Source organism: Nicotiana tabacum, chromosome 7 (genome assembly GCF_000715075.1).
Source record: "Nicotiana tabacum cultivar K326 chromosome 7, ASM71507v2, whole genome shotgun sequence".
Classification (NCBI taxonomy): domain Eukaryota; kingdom Viridiplantae; phylum Streptophyta; class Magnoliopsida; order Solanales; family Solanaceae; genus Nicotiana; species Nicotiana tabacum.
Window position 1 is genome coordinate 92,667,641 of NC_134086.1, and position 11,953 is coordinate 92,679,593.

General features: G+C 34.0%; 1 long non-coding RNA gene across 1 annotated transcript; it reads right to left on the reverse strand.

Moving 5' to 3' along the window:
- Positions 1-3,612: 3,612 nt before the first annotated feature.
- Positions 3,613-10,700, reverse strand: LOC142182730 (uncharacterized). Its single transcript, XR_012711736.1, has 2 exons — positions 9,905-10,700; positions 3,613-5,965 (listed from the first exon to the last, which is right to left on the reverse strand). It is a non-coding gene; the product is annotated as an uncharacterized LOC142182730 (long non-coding RNA).
- Between the last annotated feature and the right edge of the window lie 1,253 nt (positions 10,701-11,953).

The window sequence follows — 11,953 nt, forward strand, 5'->3', positions numbered from 1 at the left end:
AGATTTTACCGGAAAAAATCCGAAAAAATCTGAATAACCCGAAAACCCGAGAAAAATCAAAATTAAAAAACCCGAATTTTATTGGTTTGATTTGATTTTTAGATTTAAAAATCCGACATAATTGGTTTAGTAATTGAAAAATCCAAACCAACCCGACCTATGTACATCCCTTCCCTACCTCTTTTTTTACACATGAGAGATTTACTTTTACACATAAGAGATCTGTCTTTTACACGTAAGAGATCTAAAAAGAATTTTTTCTTAAATTCAATATTGTAAAGGGTCATGATATATAAATAGCACTATAAGAATATATAATGTCAGTTATATTTGGCTGCCAGCTTTTACCAGAATTAGAACACACACATCCCTACCTTATAACATTCCTTTTTTCCTTCGACATTTAAGAGCAATAAATGTAGTGATTAAAACTTTGTAAATTGGTGTTCAAGGACAGCTATTATATCGTATCCGCTTGAAAAGACACTCAGTTAGAAGCTAATCTATGTGCCTCAGTAGGAATGTAAATGATTATTTTCAATTAGTTATCTGAGGAAATTTGTTTTGTAGTCTGTACCCAATTATCAATTAACCTATTGAGTTCAATTAAAATTATACTTTTGCATAGGGGTGACATAGGTCGGGTTGGTTCGAATTTTACAATTATCAAACCAAACTAATTGTGTCGGATTATTAAATCTGAAGGTCAAACCAAACCAATAAAACTCGGATTTTTCACTCTCGGGTTTTCTCGGATTTTCGGGTTATTCGGGTTTTTTCCGATAAAATCTTCGTAAAAAAAACTTATAAATTATGCTCAAAATATTTCTTTAGTCCTAGTAAGATACAAATATATAAAGTATTTTTCAAAAAAATAATACAAAATATGAGATATGTCATGGCATTATCCTAAAATATTCAATAATAAAGACAATAAAATTATATAATATAAATATTGCTAATTAAAAAGCCATAATAAAAATAAACATAATCTAAGAGTACTAAATCATACTAAAATAAGTAGACTAATAAGGAAGTATTAAATACATGACTAGACGCTAAAGAAAAAATAAAATAGGTAATACATTTTTATCTAAATTATTGCAAAACAAAAAATAGATATTCAATACATTCCCGTCCGTAGTATTGAATTAAATGTCTTTTGTTAGCATTAGTATTGATTTAATTTTGGTTTGGGCTTTTGTTAGCACTATTTAATTTACTAATATTAATAATTATAAAACTTATTGGAACATTCAAAAGTTCTAAGTCCAACCTTGAAATAATATCTCAAAAAAATAAAATTATGAAATTTTTTAAGAAATATTTATAAATTACATCACAACAAGTATATTTATATATAAAATATATCTAAAATTTTTATATATGTAATGTCGGGTTGGCTTGGTTTCTGTTTGACTTTCTTTAGTTAAAACCAAACCAAAACAATTTTATGGTCGGATTTTTTTTTCCAACACCAAACCAAATCAAACCAACCCATAGTCGGATTTTTTTTCTCGGTTTGACTCGGATTATCGGGTTGGCACGATTTATCGGTTTGCTTTGTACACCCCTACTTTTGCAAAACCGTCCCGGTTGAATCAATTTCTCACTAATACCAGTTCATCCGATTACTAGTTGATATGTTATTTGAAAAATAAAACATATGATCAAAATCTCAATGATACAATGATGTCTCATTTTTAAATTAAATACTACTACTAAACTTATATAGAAAAAAACTATAAAAATCTCACAATAAAATAAGGAATTTAGCAAGAAATATTTAATTTGGGCGTGAAAATGATAGATCAAATGAGCAACACTAACTTTTGAGATATACCAACTTTCGTGTTATTTCTGTAACTTTTTATAGCCTTATAGGTGTTAGGGTTTACTCTACCATCACCAATTACATCATTTCTTGACATGAATCGTAGCATTGGCATGGCCTCACAAACTTTTATCGGGGCATTTGTATTTATACCCATTTTATGGGTCACGCTTTAACTTGTGCCCGCTTTGCAAAAAAAAATTGCAAGCGTACCCACTTTTTCGCGTAACTTCAGCATACGAGGCTGAAGTAGCAAAGCCAATCATGCAAAACTTCAGCATTCTAGTAGACGATACTGAAGTAGCAAGTGTGCTGAAGTTTTTGTTTGTAATTGCTGAACTTAAGCATAGTAGTTGAAGTTTTGTTCTCCATTTGCTGAAGTTTTTGTTTGTAATTGCTGAAGTTTTTATTTTTGTAATTGGCGAACTTCAGCTCTAGAGCTGAAGTTTTTATTTTGTAATTGGCGAACTTCAGCTCTAGAGCTGAAGTTTTTGTTTTTGTAACTGACAAACTTCAGCTCTAGAGCTAAAGTTTTTGTTTTGTAACTGGCGATGAAGTTCTTGTTTTGTAACTGTCGAACTTCAGCTCTAGAGGGCATATTGTACCCACACGAAGTAACTTAAAGCAACATTAATAGGAACCAAGAAACATCAACACATTACCAATCCATACAACTGAAATCTCCAATTTCCACCAGACTCAATTCACCAAACAACAATATAAAATTAATAATTAATTTCTCGTGTCCCATTTTCACATCAAAATTGTGCATAAGATTCAAGTTGCAAAACCAAGATAGAACCTTTACGGCTGAGGGTGTCGACGAAAAGGAAAAAATGATTGAAAATTTATAGGACTCGCCAGAGAAATAAGAAGAAGCAGATAAGGATGAACCTTACTTCTGGAAAAAGAAAAGATAAAACTTTGAGGAGGAGAAGGAGCAAGGGGCTGAAGTTGTTTAAAAAGTGGGTACAAATTAAAACTTTTTAAAAAATTGGTATAAGATTAAATGGGGACAACCAAATAGGGCACCCATACAATTTTTACACTTTTATTAAATGCACATTTCCAACTTGCTACGAAAACACAACTAATGTAGCATAATCTATTGTTTAGGTGTGGACTCATATATAGTACTAGTTGCTTATCCCTTGGTCACCCGTCACACTGTTTGGAAAAAAGCAAAACGTTACGTCCAAAATTAATTATGAACAAGGGTTACAATTTTTTGACTTTTCCGAACTTGTAGTTGTGGAAAAATATTGAATATGCATGCCTCGTAAAAATGTGATGTCACGTCTCTTATCTTTTTTCTTCAATTCTTTTCATTCACCTTCTTTTAAAAAGCTCAAATGTATATTATAATTACTCAATATTTTCCATTCTACAGTATCTATATATTTCTGATTATACGTGAGTTATAACATGTCATTTCTCTTGATCCACCAAATATATTAATTTCTTTTCTCACATTATTTTCCAAAAAATTGAACTCTAAAAACTCTTTTAAGTATCTCATTTTGTCCCTAATGACACTCTTATATTATAGAAACATCCGATCATGTTTCATACTACAAGTTTAATGGTACGTTTGATATGTGCAAGAGGTTTTTCTTTCTTACATTTCATGTCTCGTCATGCATCGTCATATAAAATGAAACGGATAAAGCATTGTTCCTACTTTTATTGCGCATTTCCAACTTTCTACGCAAACACACAATTAATGTAGCATAATCTATTGCTAGGTGAACTCATATTTGCTTAGCCCTAGGTCATACTGTCCAACAAAAGAAAAGATTGTCACATTTAAATATGAAATACAACTTGTAGTTGTAGTTATACAGTATAGTTTGTTCCTGCATGCTAAATTACTACCAGATGATTAGGATTGACTTTGAGGGCAGTTTATACGGGCATTATTCATTGGCAGAATATTGTACATGCATTCTTGTATAACAAGATTCAATAGTGTATATATATAAGGCAGTGGAAGCAGAGGCTTTTAAGAGAACACAGGGAAAGAACAAGTTGAGCAAAGCTACAAATACTTAGTTTTCTCAAGCTTTGTGGTGAAGTAACAAAAGAATGGCTACAAAACCTGGCATTCTCACAGAGTGGCCATGGGCACGCCTTGGGAACTTCAAGGTACACTTTCTTGAATTCTCAACTATTGTTTCCTCTTTCTTTGCAGTCAGAACAAGTTATTTTTACAGTATATTGGAAAGCATGTAGACTTAAAATGATATAATCTTAAGAAGTTACGTACATCTCTTCTTTCTTTCTTTCTTTCTGTTGTTGGAATACATATTCCTTAGATTGTACGGTTGTCCAGAATAGAGAGGGATAAAAGGCACTTCCTTTAGTGCTTTCTAATATAGCTGTAGTAATAATTAAATCTGACAACAATATTCTCTCATTTGAATATGTACTGCTTTCAAAAGGTCTACTGTCTCTTTTGTTAAAATGCTCATGGTACCCTAACTCAGTTTACATTTTTCGGTCATCTTCCTTTTAAAAGTAAAAGGTAAGTAACTAATTAGCTCCATGTAACACTATAATGTTTTCATCAGAATTTGTGTTACGTAGTATTGGCACTGACAATTAAGTTTACACTTTAATGCTTAAACCTTTGTGTTCTTTTCTTCCTTCTAAACGATTCTGTGCTGAATCAGGAAGCTATAGCTAGACTTGCTGAACTCTCTACTCTTTTTTCTGTGAAATAATTTGTTGCCATTAAGTACTTGCTTTTGGCACCATTTGTGGGTCATAGCATATACTCATTCTTCATGGGCAAAGATGAAAGTCAGAAGGACATTACATACATAGTTATACTCCCATATCTACTATGGAGAATAGTTCACAACCAGATGTGGATATCCCTATCCCGTTACAGGACAGCCAAGGGTGATAATCGGATTCTTGACAAGAGCATTGAATTTGATCAAGTTGACAGAGAACGAAACTGGTATGTACATTCCAACCTCACCCACTCCACACTAGTTAAGTGGTAATATTCAAACTCGCCTCCAATTTCTTAGCAAGGAAGATTTGATTTTATAACGAATAATTGAACCCCTGGTGGTCATTAATGTAACCTCTATGTAAATTTCACTTGGAAAAAATACGACAAAGATGATGCCTTGTAGGATGGAAGCTACATATGATATCAGAACCACTCATACAAGCTTAAGTGATGGTTGGGCAATTCTCAACTGAAAGCTGAGTTTTAAGCAAATCTCACATCATTAGGAGAGACGGTAGGGAAAAATCTCAAATGAGTTCAGGTGAATCCCACATCTTACGACAATGTTGAATCTTTAAGAGAGGTGGTGTAACACCCTAGGCAAATCTCATATACAGCAAAACATAAAGAGAGGTTGGGTATATAAGAAAACAAACCTTAGATCCTAGTGACACATTTTAAGACCTTGTGGGCCTAGCCCAAAGCTGAGAGAGCAGTAGTAGGCTGAACGGTTACATTACCACACAAAAAATAAATAAATAAATAAATTTGTGGGCTGAATTGCTACAACTAAGACCCTTTTGTGCACTAAAAGTTATGATGCAAATCAAGTGTCCTCCAGCTGAAGATGTTATTGGAAAGTTTCAGCCAGAAGAAAAGCTATACGCCTGCTAGGAGTCAGAATCTTGGACTAGGTCGCACATGTCTAAACACTAAACCATGCTTTGACAGTACTAATTAGGTTCCGACAGTGTCTAAAAAGAATCCAACAAAGCAAAAAAGAACGTGCAAAACAAACTGTACATGACAAAATTGATCTAAGGTTGAAGTATTTTTGTAGGGATGATCAAATCATATTTCATGGAATGTTATTCTACATTGCATACCTGAAGTTCCAACAGACTCATCACTTGCCTTTGTGGAGGACTGATGGGATCATAATAACTGCCTTGATGCATCTCGGTCCGGTGGAGTTTCTCTATTATTGGCTTCACAGAGCTCTGCACCACCATTTTCTCTACTCTCGTTATCATTCCCATCATCACTCCTCCATGGTTACTGAGCCTCGTTATCATTCCCATCATCACTCCTCCATGGTTACTGAGCCCATCACTTGTAAGTGGTCCTCGTAAACGTTTTGTATCATATGTTTAATTTGATGTAGTTTTCTAGAGGCAGAACAATCAGTCTTGGAGAAAATACATCAGATATTACAAGGAGCTTATATTAAGCCTGACATAGTAACCTAGAAAATAATATCGACAGTAACCAGTAGATAATGTTAAAAAGATCTTGCAGAATGGCTGTCACTTATATGATTCAAATGGGATGGATGAGAATATAAGTACTTTGTAGATTGGCTTTCTGCATATTAAAGACCTGCCTACTGGCTTGTAGGTCACTTGGTTTCAGTTTAATTTCAAAGACAATCAATGACCTATCTGCAAATACTTACAAAGCAAAGTTCTTTATTGTTGCAGCTGTTATTCATCCGTTTGCTGAGATCGTAGCATATTACACGCTCTTTGTTATACCGGGGGTCACAACTTTTTTCACTGGAACTGCTTCTATAGCTGCATTTGGTGTGTACATCACTTACGTTGATTTCATGAACAACATGGGGCATTGCAACTTTGAGCTTATTCCTAAGTGGATGTTCTCTATGTTTCCCCCTCTCAAGTACTTGATATATACGCCCTCGTGAGTCTGTTTTCCCTATATTTCAATTTTTATAGTTATAGCATCAACTATGCTTAAGACGTTTGTTTGGTTTGCCTTGACAAGACCTCACTTACCATGTGTTTTTTCATCCTGCTGTGTCTTTTCATGTTCAACTTTCATTTGCAACAGCTATCTTTAACAGGGATTTGAAATAGGCAAAATACCTTACCACCCCGCTAAACTTGACATGGATTATTAGTTACAGCCTTAAACTATTCGTGGTCTTAATTACCTCTCAACTTGGCCTTTTGAGAGTCATTACCTCCCTGGACGCTGATGTAGCAAAGAGTGTGGGTGCACTCGCTTGCCACGTGAATTATTTTGCATATGTGGCTTTTTTTGAAAAATAAAATATATTTTTACCTTTCTAAGTATGTTACTTTTTTAGATAATTTTTTCCGAATACAATTTATAATAAAATTTAGATAGAACTACATTATTTATGCTAAATTTTTTTATTTGGCTAAAAATAATAAAGTTTTAGTTAATCTTTTTTTGAATTTGACCTGAAAATAAACATTTATACAATTGAAATAAATAGTCAAGACATCTACAAAGTTATAAAAACACATAGTTTGAAATTATGTATTTTGAGTGAACAAATATAATTCGAAACAGTTGCAAGTAAAAGGAATTTACTATAAACTTTTAAGGGTTAAATTTCACATACTGTATCCATTATAATGGTAAAGTTAGAAATTATTTTGTCGCACTAAAGTAACCGAACTTTACCCGGTATAACAGTAAAGTAAATAAACTTTACCGACTATAACAGTAAAGTCACGTAACTTTATTGTCACATTAAAGTAGATGAAATGTACTTACTATAATAGTAAGTCATTAAACTTTATCCATAAATGACAAAACCTGCCCAATAAGGTGACTTTAATGTTACAGTGGATAAAGTTCACTGGCCACAAAATATTATTATACCCATGGAGGAAAAAAAAAACAGAAAGGAAGAGAGAGAAGTAGTTTTGGAGGTTTGGCTTGGAGGAGACTGATCAGGGAACACTCAATCGAAGGAAAAGGCTCAAATGCACAAATAACTTTTTCATTTTTTACTTCCAGAACATTAATGTTTCTTCACATTCAGGCGACCCCAAGATGTATTTAATCGTATGCATATCTCGAAGGTAGCAGAGCAGTTTAACTAGAAGACAAAAGAGATGCAATTTTGGTACTTCTGTACAAACAAAGTTAGAGACCTCAGTGAACAGAAATTTTGTATCTGCTTCTAACTTTAGCTCACCAGGAAATAAAAGGAAAAATGGAAATATAAGTCTTCTTTCAAATGTATTTTTTTCCTACTGACTAGGCAGACTAGTAATCCCTGATGAATTTGTTTTATTTTTTACCACTAATGTCAATTCTTTGATGGCACAGGTACCACTCGCTACATCACACTCAATTTAGAACAAATTATTCACTTTTCATGCCAATGTATGACTATCTGTATGGTACAGTGGACAAGTCCTGAGATACATTATATGAAAAGTCACTTGAGAGGAAAGCTGACTTGCCTGACATTGTGCACCTAACACATCTAAGAACCCCAGAATCAATCTACGATCTCCGACTAGGGCTTGCATCCTTGGCCTCGACGCCTCACGCTTCCAAGTGGTATTTCCCGTTACCCTATGGTTGTTTTTTATTACTTGGATTTATGGTCAAACGTTTGTTGTTGAGAGAAATTTATTCAAGAATCTTAAGTTACAAACTTGGGCTGTCCCAAAATACAGGAAACAAGTAAGAACTTTTGCTAATCATGACTAGTTGTATGTTCTGGATACGTTGTTAAAAGCGACTAGTTGGCCTAATTTCTTACTTTGTTCAGTACTTTATGCAATGGCAAAGAGATACTATTAACAATTTGATTGAGGAGGCCATCATGGAAGCTGATCAGAAAGGCATAAAAGTTTTGAGCCTTGGACTCCTAAATCAGGTAAGTAAAAACTATAGAAAATCGAATAATTCTCATCCTTACTTTATATATAAGAAAAAATGCATGATCTCTACCTAAAATGCAATTTACTGAGAAAAACATTCTGTTAGCTATGGCAGATATTCACTATTAGGGAGAAAATGAATTTAAAGAAAAGTCTCCCAATACACTATATCCAATGTTTGTTGGCTGGACGAAAGACGGTTCCAGTTGATACTTACAATTTTACACAAATGTAACATTCTAACAGGAGGAGGAGCTGAATAATAACGGTGAACTTTACATAACGAGGCATCCGCAGTTGAAAGTGAAGGTGGTTGATGGAAGTAGTCTAGTTGTTGTTGTGGTCCTAAAGTCCATTCCTAAAGGAACTTCCCAAGTGGTCCTTAGAGGGCGTTTGTCCAAAGTTTCTTGCTCCATCGGCCTTGTATTGTGCCAAAGAGGAATTCAGGTATCTCTTACTATTAATCTCCTCCATCACCTTGGTTTCCCTTTTACTCATTCATTGCAATTTTTATATATAGGTTATTATGTTAGATGAAGAAGAGTACAAGAGACTTAAAGCAAGGCTTACCCCTGAGGCTGCAACTAATGTGGTCCAGTCAAAGACCTATTTATCAAAGGTATAAACCAAAATACATTGAAAAATACTGACCTAAATCGTGATGGTTTATAACAATTCCTTACCAAAAGGGAAATACTTGATGAATCAGGGTTCATCAAGTAGATCGCACTGCTGGTACATTTCAAAACTGGGTACATCTTTAAAGAGTTTGTATGTTTCTTCTTTTACAGCGGTCCACAAATAAACATAATACCATCCTTCATCTTATGTACATGTCAGCTAGTAGGTTTAAGGATGCTAAAGAATGTTTTATTAATTTAGATGTCTAAGTGCAAGAGGTTATAAATATACTTGTAAGAGAATGTCACGTTTGGTACTTCAGAACCTTACTCTTTAGCCATGCCCATTCATAAATATCCAATGAAATATATCCCAAGTTTGTTTGAATCTATATGTTGCATCCTCTTGTAAAACAAAATTAATAGAAAATTTTATTTCAAGTCAATTGCATGACTTTTGGTTCTTAGGATCATCTTAGCCACTCTGGGCTTCCCTTCACTATATGGTTGGGGATAATTCAGAATGCAAAGCAGTATATTATCACAGAAAGGGAAAGGAGGCAACAACAATTACTATGCTAATTGTTCTCTAATTCCTAACGAACAAGTTCTAAAACCCCCGGTCTTCTTAACCATTGCAAGGTCCAAATGTTAAAACAGAACAGTGATGCCTTGTATCAGTTATGTTCTCTGTAAATGTTTATTCTACAAGTCTTCTTTTACTACTAGGTGGTATGGCTGAGCAGGAACAGCTAATGTCGTTAGTAAGATCGATATGTTAATAAGAATTAGATCTGAGATGTAGAATAGCACTTACTGTATCAATTTTTTCAAGCAGGTAGCTCAGTTCCATGGCTTGGTTGTTTATAGTTTTCTTCATCATCCTGACCAGTAAGCGCTCACAGACAAAAAATTGAAGAATACAGTTAGCAAGCTCAAGTAGCCTAAACCGAAACAAGAAAAATTGAAACTCCAAAAAAAATTGAGGAGACGAGAAATTGGAGAAAGACCTAGAGATAACAAAAACACTAATTCAATTTCATAAATAGCCGTAGGAATAAACCTATATTAGATGATCCAAAACGGAATAAGGAAAATATCTTAACAGATCCCGAAAAAATAACTTTTACTCAACAAAAGTGAAAAAGGCATAAATAGACAAATAAAATTCTGCAGATCTAACACCGTATCGCCTGAGAGAGACAGTGTTGAGAAGAGGGAAAACAACTCTGGCTAAAAAAAAACTCCAAAGCCTAATATTGAGTTGCTAAAAGGAATTTCCTTTAGCAAGCGCTGATCCAAGTAGCTTACAAGAGGGTCAAATAAATAGGAAAGAAATGCGGAAGTCATTTATTGAACCGCAAAAGTTGCCAGAAATCACGTGCAGCCTTCACATATTGCCGTAGCTTGGAGGTCCGTGATCTCTCTTGCTTCTACCGCGTTAACTTCCATTAGGGTTTCATAGTGGGATCTTTACGCAAATAACAACTTATTTCCACAAGTAGGACACAAATAGCCTGTTATATTCGATACTTATTCTAGACATATACATTGATTATACACAATTTTACATATACAATACAAAATTTATACATATAATATATTATAATCGGTTATTTTTAGTTTAAACGGTGAAGTGGGCGGCTATATGAGTTAGTTCTTCTTTTATAATTGAGTGGTGTTCAATTAGGCCCAATAGTAAGACTAGATGTTGATAGTCTATGCTTGTGTGAAATTCAAAACTAGTCAAATTTACAAATGGTAATTTAAAAATAGTCACAGTTTCAAAAGTAATCGAAATTTAGCCACTTTTTATTTATGATAAATCTGAACGAAAACACTGTTCAAAATCCTAAAAATATTCCAGCATAATATACTGGAGTTCGAATTTTTTACATGTAAACTTCTAGCGTAATACACTGGAGTTCCAGCATAATATGCTGAAAGTTCATACACAGGTGCTCCAATCTCCGATATATTAGGAATTTTCCGTGTGCTGGAGTTCCAGCATAATATGTTGGATCATACACACAGGTGCACTAATCTTCAGTATATTATGCTGAAACTTTCTGTATTACAGCAAAATACAATGATTTTACAAACGCTAGCTATTTTTTAATTATTATTCCGAAAACTGACTAGCCCGTGCTGTTTCACCCATACTTGGCACGGACCAAAGCCCAATAACGAAAAGTCTGAGATACTAAGTATGATTCTGGACCAAACCTAAGATTCGTGCATGCAGTCCATGGATTCAGTCTTTATTAGTCTTTGGCGAATGAGAAAATGGAAATTGTTATAAATATATTATATTATGGATGTTCATTTAGTACTCCATTGTAAATAATCTTTTTGAAGAAGTTTATCCATATGGGACTCCACCGTAAATATGTTTATCTATTTAGTACTCTATTGGAAATAAGCTTCCTGAAGAAGCTTATCACTTTGGTATCCGGTTATGGATAAACATTACCCTAAGTAGAAGATTATTCATACCGGGTATAATAAGCTTATCCATTCAGTACTCCGTTATGGATAAACATTGCTCTCAGTAGAAGATTATTCATATCTGGTATAGTAGCAGCTTACACAGCAGCTTGCAGTAGCAGCTTACACAGCAACTTGCAGTAGCAGCTTACACAGCAACTTGTAATAGCAGCTTACACAACAACTTCCTTTTAGCAGCTTACACAGCAGCTTGTAGTAGTAGCTTACACAGCAGCTTGCGTAGCAGCTTACACAGCAGCTTCCTTTCTTCTATAAATAGAAGAGATTTCAGTTCATTATGTACATCAGTTTGAATTCGAATAATATATCAGTTTCTCTCTATACTTGTATTTACTTTACAGTCTTTATTTTATAACAC